The sequence below is a fragment of the Jaculus jaculus genome, chromosome 14, assembly GCF_020740685.1.
Source record: "Jaculus jaculus isolate mJacJac1 chromosome 14, mJacJac1.mat.Y.cur, whole genome shotgun sequence".
NCBI classification, from domain to species: domain Eukaryota; kingdom Metazoa; phylum Chordata; class Mammalia; order Rodentia; family Dipodidae; genus Jaculus; species Jaculus jaculus.
Window position 1 is genome coordinate 34479560 of NC_059115.1, and position 15352 is coordinate 34494911.

General features: G+C 44.6%; 1 pseudogene; it reads right to left on the reverse strand.

Annotated features, from left to right (window-relative positions):
• Window positions 1-2225: 2225 nt before the first annotated feature.
• LOC101606334 overlaps window positions 2226-15352 on the reverse strand; it is a 70288-nt pseudogene continuing 57161 nt past the window's right edge.

The window sequence follows — 15352 nt, forward strand, 5'->3', positions numbered from 1 at the left end:
ATTGCATGTGGTTGTATGATCCCTGTATGTTCACATAGGCACACACACATCACAGCATATGTGTGGAGGTCAGAGGATAACTTTCAGGTCAGTCATCACCTTCCATCATATTTGAGGCAGTCTCTCCTTGTTATTCCCTGCATCATTCATGAGTTTCTGGGAAATTCTCTTGTCTCTAAACTTCCTTGTGCCTATTGTAATGGTTTATGGCTAATGGAGAACTAGACTATTTCTATCTTATTGCTTTGTTGTCCTCGATGTTTGCATTCTATTGGGAGTTCCAAGGGTCTAATTACTCAAAACTAATATTTATAGAGCAATTTCCTATCCTAGTGTCTTATCCATAAAACTTCATTCACACTCTGAAGAAAAACCATGATAAAAGCTTGCATGTACATAGTTTACTTGGGAATGTGATGTTAATGACCAGACATGAGGCAGGAAGAATACAGTGGAGGAACAGAGGCTCGTGCAGGTGAGGGTCCCATGCGCAGGCTGCAGGAGTCTGATATCCTACAACATCCCTAGAAGCTGTTAAAGGTAAGTTTTGTAAGTAGGGTAAAACTGTAATTCTCATATAGGTAACATGAACATATGTTGAATACTTAACTCATAATCAATGAGAAATGTAGACATTTTACCACTTCAAAAGACATTTCAAAGAATAGGTACATTTATGGATCCAGAATTTTTAAATAAAAGAAAGGCAAAATAGTTTATAATCATAGTGGGAAAGGGAGTCTTTACAACGGAACAGGATTTTTTTTTTTAATGTAAAGTTGTCTTTTATTTCAAAGGTCATTCACAAAATACCACATCCATAGATCCCTTTCTGTCGTAGAACTGAATGTGTGAAGTGTTTGGAATCCCATTCTCACACCGCGTCCCCTGGCCGCCCACAGTGCAGTGGATGTGTGTTCTGTCTTTTCCGCATAGATGTACTAGGCCAGCTTTGATTACGCCCATGCAAGGCATTTCTGTCTTAAGTTAGATGTTGGTGCACAAATGGTTCTTTATCTCAGAAGCAGAGAAGATGGCAGGCGTAAGGAAGGAGCGAGAGTTCTGTGAATTGCTGAGGCCTTGTGACAAAAACAAGCTGGAGCCAGGGGTGCGGGCTGAGAGGAGGCCGGCTCAGCAAGCTGCACAGCCGCGGGCCTTGCAGCCGGCTCTCTCCCCAGGGCTCTAGAGGCTGGCTGCCCCTCAAGTGCTCCCACCCGGACAGACGGACTTGGTTCCTACACAGCTCCACAGCTGAAAGCTCAGAGGCCTGAGCCTTACTGGGTTGGGGCGGCGGGCACCCCGCCGGGGAGGAGGCGGCGGCGCGGCGCGTCCTCACCTCTCCGCAGCTGCGCAGCCAGCGCCTCACCAGGTGAAGTGCCAGGTTCTAGGCCAGTTTTCCTTATGGACTTCGGATGTGCTGGGAAGAAGGCGCCCGTGCTCAGTGCCCCAGGGACGGACAGACAGGACAGACAGAGGGAGTCCCCGCAGACTTGGCACGGCTGCCGACGCGGCTCCAGCACCACCCCTGCTTCCGGCAGGCCTCAGCCCTGGTAAACAGACTGAGCTGCAGCGGGCTGCGCCCCAGGCCTCCAAGGCCCTGGAGAGCAAGGAACAAGCTTGCAGTCTGCAGAGGGAGCCAGAGCAAAGCCACGACCGCAGGGGACTGCCGCCAGCACTCCGACAGCAGTTTGCAAGGATCAGCAGGGCGGGCAGCCTTGATCGTACTCTGCACGCTCGCTCATCCCGGATGGAAACAAGACACCACAGGCCTCCTTGCTGGCGACTCCGGCTCTCCCGGAAGCCGCAGCAACACAGAACCCCACATGCAGGTGAAGCAGCTCTGAGCAAAAGCGGAGGAAGCAGCCACTGGCCCGGAGTGCGGCCAGGAGCGTAAAGAAAAGAGGAAGCAGAGGAGACGGCGGAGGAAGGAGCAGCAGCTGGGCCCTGTCCTGTCCTGTCCACCACCACTCCTGCAGACACTGTGCAGAGGAGCGAGGAGAGGACAGGAAGGAGTGAGGGCAAGAAAGAAAGGAAGGAAGGAGAAAGAAAGCACAAAACAGGCACTAGATAGGTACAGCAAAGCCAAGAATGTACTAGAAACCACTTGTTAACAGCTGACATGCACTCACAAGCTCTGTGTTTCTGCTGAAAGAAAGGAGGACGGTGCCAGGCGCGGGAATGGGGCCTGCACGGTGGACGGCTGGGTCACTGGGCCTTGGCCTTGCTCTAGCTCCCCATGCTCCACCCTCCCAACCCCGGCTCATTCTTGCTCCTTCTGAACCACTTCCTCTCTGGGCCTGGCTCCCCGAAGGTGGCGGAGTTGGGGTTGACTACTTGGTGGAGGGGTGTTGCCACTGTCCGAGGTTTAAGCTGCAGCCGTGGTCTCTGTGCTCGCTCCTCTTCTGTGGGTTCTCTGAAGTCCATGTCGGAACCACGCATGGGAGGGCCATCTCGGAAGCGACTGCCCATCGGAGGGCCCGCTTGCCGGTCCCCAGGGCGACTGCCACCCCTGCCTCCTAAGAAGTCATCCCGGTAGCCGGAACTGAAGTCATCGCGGGAATCCCATCCACCTCTAGATTCTCGAGAGCCACCCATTCCTCTGTCATCAGGCCCACCTTTCCTGAAGCCAAAGCCGCCTTTATCTTGTTTTCTGCCTTCCGCAATGTCCACTCGAAGTGACCGGTCACCCAAGAGTGCACCATCGTATGTCAGGGCCTCCTTCCGGGAATGCACCTCATCAAATTCTACATAGCAGAACCTTTAAATTTGTCTGTGTCTTTGTCTCTGACTAGCTGTACACTCCGTATGCTGAGATCCCTGAAGACAGCATCGATGTCTCCCTGAACCGTATTAAAAGGTAGGTTTCCTGCGCAGGCTGTGTAGGGGCTCTGTGGGCTGCTCCTTTTGGCTCCGGGAACCATGGCTACCTGCGCTGCCTCGGGACCCTCTCCCGCCACCGAGGCTGCTGTAGGCCGGATCGCCGTAGGTGTCGAAGTCCGCGGTGGCCGTCTCTGCGCGGTGAGGAACCAGGCTGAGCGAGGAAGGACCCCGCAGTATAACTCCTCCTGCCCCGCCCAGGAAGGAAGGAAGAGAGACAGAGAGACAGAGAGAGAGAGAGAGAGAGAGAGAGGGGGGGGGGGGAGGGGGGGAGGGAGGGGGAGGGGGAGGGAGAGAGAGGGAGAGAGAGGGAAAGAGAGGGAAAGGGAGGGAGAGAGAGAGAAAGCAACACGCACACACACTCTCTCTCACACCCCCAACCCAAACCCCGGGCTGTCCACCACGCTGCCTGATCGCAAATCGCAGGCATGCATGCACGTACGCCAGAACAGAATATTTACTTGCGTGAAAGCAGGAATTCTTTGGCATTTGGGTCAGTCCTCTGTCTTTTCACCTCCTCTGAAGTTGGGTTTCTTGCTCTGGATTCTCTATCTGCTGTTGGTCTTTGCTGTGCTCTTCAGGAGCTTCCAGGAAGTTCTTTCTCGGCCTCCCATCTCACCGTCAGCATCAGAAGTCCTCCAGACTTTTTACATGGGAACTGGACAGCAAGTCCAGTTTGAGTAGTGATCACTGTACACTAAGGCATCCTCCATCCTTTGAATCTTGACTGTCCCTCCAAGGCTGAGGTGCCAATAATTGGTCTAGTGTTTAGATTTCTTACCACCGGGGCAGGTACCTGAAAAAAAATCAATTTAAGGGAGAAATAACTTGTTCTATTCATGGCTTCAGTTTTGGAAGGTGGGGCTCTATTACTATGGGCCTGAGGAAGACAGAATATCACAGCAGTGGGTGTGTGTGGACAATGAGGTTGTTCACCTCATGGTGGCCAGGAAATAAGATGGGGCTTCCAAAATACTATCAGTAGGCCTTTACAACCAGTCCTTTAATGCACAAGTAATTTTGAGTGTACATTGTATCAAAGCCATAACTGCCACCAGCTTGGGGCATTTTTGAGAGATAGTGAACATTTAGCAGGTGAGGCTTAGTGAGATCCTTGCTGTGTGTCTCTGGAAAGGTCACTGGGACCCTATGCCCTTTCTATCTCTTTCTTTTCCTCCCATCTGCCATGAGGCTATCAGCTTTGTTTTTCTACCATATATTATCCCCATAATGATCTGTCTTATCATAGGCCCCAAAGCAAAGAGCTACTGGTTCACATACTAAAACTTTTAAAATTGTGAGATAAAATAAACCTTTTTTCCATGTAAATTGTTTATCTCAGCTATTTTGCTACAGTCTTATAAAACTGACTAACAAAGTGGTTAATACAAAGGGTAGGGTTGAGTGACTTTACATTGTTGCACTTTGCCTGTGTTATGCTAGTCTTATAAATAATTCTATTGCATGATAGGAAAATAGGCTCAGAGGGGTTGCATTCAGTTGCCTAATATCACAAAGTAAATTTAGTAGGAGATTGAAATTTCAAACCCATACAGTCTTAATCCCTAGCCCCTATTCCTAACTCATATACTCTCACAAATACATTGCTTTCTATTACAAGACCAGATCTTATGTCCATTGCTTAGGGCAGGACATAAGGACCAAATCCTGATGACTGCCAGAGGAGACTAGCTGGACATATCTGAAATGAAGAATAAGAACCTTCAGTGAAAAATACATTATAATATCAACAACTTTGCTTAGTTATTACATTAATGGCTGTGTGTTTAATCTCCTAAAATATTGCTCCAACAACAGGTCTCGGTAAAAGAGAAACACTAAAACAACTTGGCTTCCACTGCCACCAGCTGTACAGATTATTGTCCCCTGTTTGCAGGCAGTAGAATTGGGATGGAGGATATGGGAGTATAGAGAGCTATTGGACATTTAATCACCACTCTCTGGGGATGTGCAAGCTAGACTAAGGGAAACATTTAAGTCTGATTATTTATTTCTGCAAAGGACCTTTGAGGCAGATTATACATATATTCATTCCTTTTCCTGTGATTTCTCTTTTTCTCTAGAGATATTTCAAAGTCTCAAAATCCTTTGAGTGCCCCAGTGGGAAAACCTTCTGTGTCCCTCAGCCAGGTTCGTTTGACAGTGAGAAATCAAATAATATTTGTGAGTGGCTTCTCACTCCCACGTTCTCCAAGTTAATGTTAATGAGTTTAGAATTTGGCAGCAGAGAAGAGCCTCCTTGGCAAGTGACAACACAGCAGGGTATACTTGGAAAGCGGGGCGTTGTCTTCGTTAGGACTTTAGGTTACTGGGACTCTGGCGCCCGCCCTCCCTGGTTACAGATGCACAGCAGAGTGTATAATCTTCACCTCACTCAGAGGAGCTGGAGAGGCAGAGTGGAGAGAATGCACTTGAAATACTTTGCAAATGATTATGTCCCAAGTTACTTGAGACTCAGCCAATGGTAATGGTGTTCTTCCCTGACCCTCCATCAGAGAAAAGCTGAGGATATAAATTACAATCTCACTCTGCCAAGGCTACATAATGCAGGACGGAGCTGATGTCATACAGGTTCAACACTAAACTTTGAGCAGAGAACTATGTCTCATTGCTTGTCATTGAAATAATGCACATAGTAACAAACTCACATGCTCATTTGTCATATTTCAGGTTCTATGGAAAGGGTTTCTCATTCTCCATACAAGTGGACCTTGCTATATATACATGGAACCAATTGTCTGTGGATGGAAAATAATACTTTAGAAAACAATTGCATCTATTCTGCACACCTATCAATCTTTTATTGTCAGTATTCCCTAAGCAGCATAGTGTAACAACTACTGGATAGCTTATACATTATGCTGATGTGATAGTCATCTGGAAGTGATTGATCTGTGTGGGAGCATGTATAGAGTCTAAGCAAACACTATACCACTTAATATAAGAAGACTGAGACCCTGATGATCTTGTTGTCTGTAGAGGTTCCTGCAGTTACTGAGGGACAGCTACATAAGATTCATGACACCAGGGATCCCCATCTCCTTTGTCCACTGTAAGTTCTGTCCATAATGTCTGTCATGGTACACTGTTGGCAGATTATGTGTTAGCACTGTCATTAAGAATTAAGCCTCAGTTTGTATCGAAATGACTTTCCTTTTGTGTGTGGTATGTACTGGCATGCACATGTATGTGTATGGAGGTTCAAGGGAAGCCTCAGAGTGCCAGCCCTCTCCTTCTACCTTGTTTGACACAGGGGCTATCTTGTGTTTCACTGGTGAGAAGGCAAGAGTAACTGGTACATACGTTTCAGAATTCTTGTGACTTCACCTCTTATTGCAGTACTCATGGTTGGGATTACATATGCTTGTGTTACTTGTATCTGGCTTTACATGGATCCAAACTGTAGTTGCCAAGCTTGCACAGTAAGTGCTTTTAAGAACTGAACCATCTCCCCATCCCAAATTTCCCTTCTTGAAAAGGGAGTATAGACTTCAGTGTGAGAGCCTTTGGAAGATTTAGCTAGAGTTCTTTCCTATGTTTCTTCCCTCACTTTTTCTTTCTTTCTTCTTTCCTTCCTTTTCTGACAATGCTAAAAATGGAATTTAGGCATGGTAGATAGTCCCCCACCTCAGGCTAATTCCCTGCCCTTTAACAGGAAATTTTAAAACTCAGCTTGGTTTTCATTGTTTTTATTTTCACAGCCTCTTATGCATGGAAGTAGATTCTGTTAAACTGCTAACTAGTAAGTTGAGGTTTTATTTATGAAGTAACTTTAGGTCAGGGGTTAAAATGTTAAGATATATATTGCATAGTATAGATATGACAAGACTAATAAAGGTGAAATGATGGGCAGATGATAGACATTTGGGGAAGTGTTCATGCAAAAGGATGGCTGTGTGCTGGGATGAAAATCTAATGGTATGGGAGGGCTTGGGGCATGGAAAGGTTGTCTAGGGCAGATAAGCCTTCCAAAGAGTGCCTGTCCACTTCTGGGTTCAGGTCTCCTTGTCTGGGTACATGGGGAACTCATAGGAGTACAAGCACAGTGCGATCTTCTAATCAGATTTGATCTCTAAATCTTGTTTTCTTCCTGGAGTTCTCTCCTACACTTTTGTGTACATATGTGTACATGCACGTGTGCATGGGGCCAGAATTCAATGTCAGGAGTCTTACTCCATCGCCCTCCACCTTATTCACTGAGACAGGGTCTCTCACGGCACCTACAGCTTACCAATTCAACTAGCTTAGCAGGCCAGTGAGCCCAGGGTTTCCCTGTCTCTGCCTCCCCAGAGTAAGGTTACAGATGCACACCACCATGTCCAGCAGTTTTCTTGGATTGATCCTGGGGATGTAAACTCAGGTCTTCTTGCTTGTGTGGGAGACACTTTACCCACTGTGCTATCTCTCATCTTCGTTAACTCTGGGATTGAAAAACAAAAAAATATGGAATAATCTTTTGAGTTTAATATGTGTATCTTTCCTGGACTTCTTATATTTCCTTTATGACCATAAAATTTACAGTGGCTTAATTTCTTTCCAGGATTAAGAGGCTAAATGACATATCTTCATTTCCCCAAATACCACTTTTTACTGACATCCAGACTTATCCTTTTATATATTGCTGCCATACACCTCCAAGATTTGCTTTTTTGTCGATACCCAAAGGACAGAAATTTGGCCAAAAGTCTTTGCATGTCTGAGAAAGATATTCAGTCCCATAAAGATGAAATTCTGCAGCACTGAGAAACCCTCCAAGCATGGCCTGTAGCCATTAGACATGCTTCTGAGCCCAGGTTGGTGAGCATAGCTGCTGTTCACGACACAACTCTTCAGCCTGGTTCTTATGCCTCATTTTGTATTCCAACACTAATTCTTTCTGGGATGTTCACAGATACAGTCTAATTAAAGGATTATTTGAGAACTGGAAGGGATCTAAATTCTTGATGGGAGCAGCACCAGATAGGGGTAGACATCATAGAGAGAGCCTCACCCATAGCTTCCCAGCCTTCACCATGGGCAGGTCACTGGTTTCCTATGTGTCGCAAGCATCTGCCTCTCTCTGCTTAGTGAATCTGTCATTGTAGGGTTGGTGAGTATGTAGACAGAGCAGGGTGAAATGCCAAAGGGGAGTGTTAGACTTCCCCTTCCCAAGAACAGCCTTTCATCTATGATAGAAATTTCTGGTGAAAAAGAATCCCAACTTTGTCACCTTCCATAAGCATCTCTGGGTTGGTAAAAGAATTTACCCTTTTGATAAGAACAGAGAGAGAACATGTGTATTCATTACATTGCAGAGAGAATGGACATGACAGGAACAGAAGTAACCACATGTGCTGATGGACTTACTCCTTTTGGAGGAATCCTCATTAGGTAAGGATGAGCCATGTTGCACGTAGTTTCTCAGTACATGATTCCCAACATGGCTGGTCTTCCATTCCGGCTCTTGGGGTGAGCCACTCTGCAAGCCATGTTCACCATTATGCAACTCCTACCCTGCAACTGAGGGTAGCTCCGTGTTACTGGATTATGGCTAATTTTTTTTTAATTTAATTTATTAGTTTTCTTTTCAGTAAATACAGGCAGTTTGGTACCATTATTTAGGCTCATCTGTGATCTACCCCCTCCCATTAGACCCTGCTTGTTAATGAAAATGGGTCGTGCATTGTGGAGTTAGTCCCCAGTTATTGGTATGATAAATGTCTCTGCAAATCATGACCCAACATGTAACTCTGACATTCTTTCCGCCGATTATGGCTAATTTTAATCGGCTATGTCATTCTGAATTTGGGAAATACAGAGCCTTACTATTTTTTTCCTATTCTGGGAATGCCTTATGAACCAGGCTTGTATAGGAGACCTGTTCCTTCTCCATCTCTCAATCATGGCTTTCCTTCTACAAAACACTCACCTCAGTCTGAAAAGTGGAAATAACAGCCCTTTCCTTGGTTGCTTGTGTGGGTCTCCCATGAAGACCTAAGGGGAAAATATTTCTGAATGAATTCACAGTGAAACAATATGAAATGTGAGAGACAGGGCAAATACTACCCAGTGTTTCTTCTGACACCTCAGTTGTTTCTAGCAATCATGCCATCTGCCTTGCCCTTAAAGACATCTAGCCCACATTTACTACCAGAAGCAAAGGTAAGAATTCTTTGAAATTTATCCCACTATGATCTTACACTGATCTACCCAGGAGTGCAGTGCTCAGCTGAGGATGAATCCTTTTCATCCAGGAACATCTGCATTCTTTGTTCACTTATGTTTTAAGCAAGCCAAGCCAGACTGTTTGATACATCTATCACATGCTTACCGATAGAATTATACTAAGTATCTACTTGTTGCCAATTATTATAGCTCATGCTGTCCTGAAAACATACAGTGTAATAAATTCCCTGTCCTTATACCCATGATGAGGAGGGCATTAGGAAAGCAAAGACAGAGCACTGAGTGACACCTTGCCAAAACAATTATGAATTCAGTAAGACTTCTCCCTTCCCACTGATAGGAAGCCATTTGATCTGGCCATTTGATCTACTCATCCATTACCAAGAACAGCAATGACAATGTGAATAACTGTTAACAAGAACAAAGAGGGACTGGGCAGATGGTTCACTAAAGATGTTTATTTACAAAGTTTGTAGGTCAACGGTTCAATTCCTTAGCCATTTACATAAAGTCAGAAAAGTTTCTTTTTGTAGTAGCAAAAGTCCCTGGCATACATGCATGTCCATACACACATGTGTGTGAGTGCACATGCATGCACACATACACACACACACACACACACACACATACACACACAAACTACATTAATAAAAATTTAAAAATAAGAATAAAAAGTCAGGTTTGGTGATGCATGCCTTTAATCACAGCATTTGGGATACAGACGTAGGAGGAGCACCGTGAGTTCAAGGCCACCCTGAGACTACATAGTGAATTCCAGGTCAGCCTGGGCTACAGCGAGACCCTGCCTTGAAAAGCCAAAATAATAATAATAATAAAAGAAGTAACTATGAGTAAGTGAAGATTATTGTGGGTCAGCTTTCTGTGACTGGGACAAATGCCAGAGACAATGAGCTCATAAAGAGAAGAGTTTATTTTGGCTCACAGATCCAGAGGTTTCAGCCTGTCTTTCTTTTGACGTTGTTTCATGGGTTGGTGGCCTTACATGATAGCAAAGCTGCTCATGCAATGGCTATGGAAGCCAAACAAAGAGAAGAGGAATAGACTAGGACTTACAGTTCCCTTAGGGCATGCCCTTAACAACTGAATACTGCCTATGAGGCCCCACTTCTGGGTTCTACCACTTCCAAGAATGCCAGGCTGGGGACCAAATTTCTATCACATTTTAGATTCCAGACTATAGCAGCTGGTCAATGGCCAGATTTGTGACTGGATTTATCAAGTTCCCTTTGCTGAGGCCGGGAGTGCTCTGCAGAGAAAGAGGGCAGTAGAGAGAACAAGTGCTGCTCACACACAGGCAGCCACATGGCACACATGCCGGAGGTGACACACAGGTTTTCACCATTTTTCTTAGAAGTGAGCTTCCTCGTCTTCTTTTCTCCTTTCCCAGTCTGCTCCATTTTTTTTTTTTTTTTTTTGTGTGTGTGTGTTTTGCACTGGACATTGTATGACTTTTGATAAACACATACTGCCACATGTCACCATTATAGTGACAAACAGTTAATTTCACTGCCCTAAAAGTTGAGAGTGTTAGCCCTTGGTAGCCACTAATCTTTGCTTTGCTTAGGGGTGTGTGTGTGTGTGTGTTTATGTGTGGTATATGTGTGATAAGTGTATGTATAGTCTATGCATTTCTGTATGCAGATGCATGAATACCATCTTCATGTGTACAGAGGCCAGAGGAAAATGTCAGGTGTCCTGCTCTGTTTTCTGGAGGAGTCTCTCACTGAGCCCACTGCTACTCTATTTTTGATCAGACTGAGTGACCAGCAAATTCCCTATTTCCTGTTCCCCATAAGACTTGGGTGACAGGCAGGGGTATGGCCATAGCCAGGTTTTTACATGCATGATGAGGATAAAACTCAGACTATCTTAGGCCCTCATGCTTGTGCAGCAAGCACTCTTACCCACTGAGCCATCTCCCCAGCCCCCATTGATTTCTTTTTGTTATATCTACAGTTCTAAGGAAAGTTTATGTGTACTTGTGTGGATGACATGGTATGTGGGGACATGTGCATGTGTGTTATGTATGTGTGCAGATGAGTGCACTCCATGTGCACACATATGGGTGACAGAGGAGTTAGGTGTCCTCTGTCACTATTTTCTTTATACAGGTATCTTATGGGACGTGGAACCCATAGATAATTTGGGGAGGAGCTCTAGTAATCGTACTGTTTTGCCCATCTCAGTGTTAGCATTACGGGAATGTGTGTGGCCATGTCTAGCTTTTTAAAATTATATCTTTATTTTAGTTATTTGCAAAAAGACAGACAAAGAGAAGAGAGAAGAGAGAGAGAGAGAAAAAAAAATGCCAGGGCATCTAGCCACTGCAAAGGAACTCCAGATGCATGCACCATTTTGTGTATCTGGCTTTATGTGGGTACTGGGGAATTGAACCCTGGTCATTAGGTTTTGCAGACAAGTACCTTAACCACCAAGCCATCTTTTCAGGCCCATGTCTTCCTTTTAATGTGGATGTTGGAGTTGAGCTGAAGTACTCATGCTTGCATAGCAAGTGCTCTGACTTTCTGAGCCATTTACCCAGCCCAGAGACAGGTATTTTTATTATTCTTTTTTTCAAAGAAGAAAACAGTCTGAAAGGAAATAATTGACTTCTTTGAGACCATACGTTAGCGACTGAGTAAGGAGGTATTGCAACCGAGATCTGCCTGACTTTAGAATCCAGCAGACAGTCAGCACATGTATCTGTAAGCTGCCAATACAAGGGTCTCAAGGTCCTTGTGCTGACTCTGACATAAAAAGAGAACCTTGCTTTCCACTTGTTCCCTATAACCATTTGGCTCTTTTGTTGTCTGGTGTGAATAAGGGGAAGAAGAAGGGAAGGAGGAAGACCCTGGGAAGGAAGAACAATCCAGAACTTCTTTGCATTTATTTAGTTATTCAGTGGAGTCCTACTGTATGCCAGGCACTCTGGTAGCTAAACATAAATTGGTGTTTGTGGCTGGAACAAAGGCAGGCCACATCTGAAAATGCAGAGAGAAGCATCTGGGGGGCTAAGGAGTAGGAAAATCCTGGGACTAGCATATGCTTCCCACTCAACCCCAGCCTCAGCGGTGAAAACCCAAACCCAGGCCAAGGGCTTGGAGCTGCCTAAAGATTAATCCTTGGAAGTCTCTAAAAGCTGCTTAAGTCAATGTTCCCTTTTTCCATATGTCTCTCTAATCATAACCCCTCTGCTCTTCTTAGTCACAGCAAGCTCCCAAATGGAAGGTGTAGAATAGGGAAGGACCCATTCCTGCCAATTCTTTGCTAAATAGGACTCCCTGAAGGCTCCTCTCCAATCTCCTAAGGAACCAGGAACTGCTGGCTTGGGCTCAAGTCCCCCATGGCATCTTAATGAGGCCATGTGCTCGGCACTAATTAGATTCAGCAGACCCATTGCCAAGGAGAGCCAGAGCACTTAGGCCATTAGTGATGATTTGGCCAGGGTCCACCCTTACCAGATGGCCTCTGCAAGTCCCCCATGTTCTCAGGGAAATAGCACGTGGAGGCAAAGCTGATGTCTTGAAAAGAGAGGAAGAGAAGAAATATTCTAGACGTACAGAGGGAGGAACAGATAAGACCAAGGGTCTGAGTCATAAACAGAGGCACATCCTAACCAGTGATGTTCCAGGCTCAGGTCAAGACATGTCACAAACTGTCAATTCAGTCCTGACATCAATACTTTGTGTAGTAGGGACTCAGATTTCCTTGATTTTATTGATGGCAGCAAAGGCTTCCATAGACTGTCCAAGGTCCCCAAACAAGGATATTTGAACATACCTGGATCTGAAAATCAAGCAATCATTTTATGACTTTTTATGTGTATATATGGAGACCAGTGGAAGTAGATTTTGAGTGTCTTCTTCAAGTACTTTCCACCTTAGTTGCTGAAACAGGTTTTCTCACTCAACTCAAAGCTCACCAATTGGGCTAGACTCACTATCCAGTGAAGCCAGGCATCCTCCCTACTGTGCCTCCCTAGTGCTGGAATTACAGGTACTCACCACTATGCTTGACATTTGTGCGGGTGCCAGAGTTTCAAACTCAGGTCCTCGTGCTTGCATGGCAAGCACCTTACTACAAAGGTGGCTTTCCAGATTCTATTTTATGATATTCTAATATCATAATCTTACTTGTGTCATCTCCTTAGCCTAAATTATGTCTTTTTTATATCTTCATAGCACATAGTCAGCATTTTATTTACTCATAGCCATCACTGTCTTAAGCTCAATGTCAGTGTTCCCTGTGCCAAGTTTAGTGAAGGCAGAAGCTTGTTTTCTTCACTACTTCATTCCCCACTCTATAGAATTCCTTATATATAAAAGTGGTTGCTTCTTGCTTGCTTAGTGGATCTACTATTTGCAAATAAACAGATAATAAAAAGAGTGAAAGATACATGCACCAGCCGTGTGTGGGTAAACTAGTCTCTGGCGGGGTGGACTCTCATCTGCAGTGCTTATCAGTTTTCCTAGTGTGTGCCCTTCTCCGTGGTGAACCCCACCTTCAGATGCTGTCACAGGAGGCAAAGCCTGCCAGTTTCAGCACCACATTGTCCAGATTTTGTTGAAGTCTTGGGAAGTCATTCTCTCTGATGTTCCTTCTTGCATCTTTGGAACACAAGGCTGTCACACTGTATCAACTCTGACACTCTGTAAGCCTACATGTGATATGTGATTCCTTCCTTCCTCCCTCTCTTTTCCCCTCCCCCTCTCCACCCCTCCTCTCTTTCTCTCACACTCACTCGCTCCTCTCTCTCTGTGTGTCCGTGTGTGTGCATATGTGTACACATATGGAGGACAGATGAAACTTTTGGGTCAGTCCTTGCCTCTACCTCATTTGAGAGGCAGAGTTTCTCAGTTTTGCTCGCTGCTTTCTTGGTGAGCTTCTTGGAAAGTCTCCTACCTCTGCCTTCCTTCTTGCTGTAGGCACACTGGGATTAGAGAAGCTCACCACAGCTTCTGGCTTTTACATGGGGTCTGAGGATCCCAATTTGGGTAGGTATTGAGAGTTGCATGGTGTGCACTTTTTCATCTGAATTATCTCACCAGCCCTGATATCTTTCCTTTTCCTTCCACTAAGCTGAAGGGGAAGAGGATAAAGGTAGGGTAGCAGGTGGGGGTCTGAATCAGGCGGAGGGCTCAGGCAAGGAGGCGGGCATATCCCACTAGTTCTGTGCTAGCCATGGTGCCGTCAAAATCGTCACGTTTTTCTATCCAGTCGAAGGAATATGTATGTTTTCTTCCTGAGTAAAATTCAATGACTTCTCACCAATTTCAAAACTGAAACATTCTCAATGGAGTTTGGAAAGCAAGCACTTAGAATTAGAAAATAGCTAAATATAAAGTACCTTATTACAATGTGAAGATTTTATTAGGCAGCGTAGCTCTTTTAGGCCACTTACTCATTTGACCTTCTCATTTTCTTTATGGTGAACAGGTTCTTCATTCTGAGGTAAACCACTAGTCTGGCTAGATTGGTGAGCTTTGGGATTAACAAGAAACTGTTTCTCAAAAAATAAGGTGGAGAGTGATTGGGGAAATGCCCAATACCTACCACCTCTGTTCTCCCCACAAACATGTACACAAACATGAATAGACTCATAGATGCACACCACACGCACATAAAAAAATTAAAAAATAGATTTCAGAGCCCAGTAGATCTTTGGTTTCTGCTCCTGAAACAGCAAATACCAAATGAGTATTATTGTATCACTTCTGTTCTTTCTCTCTCTGTGTGTGTGTGTGTGTGTGTGTGTGTGTGTATGTGTGCATATGTGTATATGTATGAGTGTTGATATGTGTATGAGTGCAGGCATATATATGTATGAGGGCTCACATGTGTGTGTGTATGTGTGTTTATGTATGAGTGTTCACATAGGTGTGCATGTGTGTACATATATGTATGTAAACATACATGTGCATATGTATATATGTATGGGTGTAAATATGTGTGTTCATGTGCTTATGTATTAGTGTTCATATGTGTGTGCATGTGTGAATATGCATTATTGTTCATATGTGCAAGTATGTTCATGTGTTTGTACATATGTGAATAAGTGTTTATATGTGTGTTCATGTATATATATGTAGGAGTGTTTATATGTGTTTTTGTGCATGCATGCATGTGTATAATTGTTCATGTGTATGCATGTGTACATATGTATGAGTGTTCATATGTGTGTGCATGTGTGTATATGTATGTGTGTTCATATGTGTGTCGGTGACTGTATTGTGAGCATACATGTGGAGATGAGAAGAAAACCTTGTTG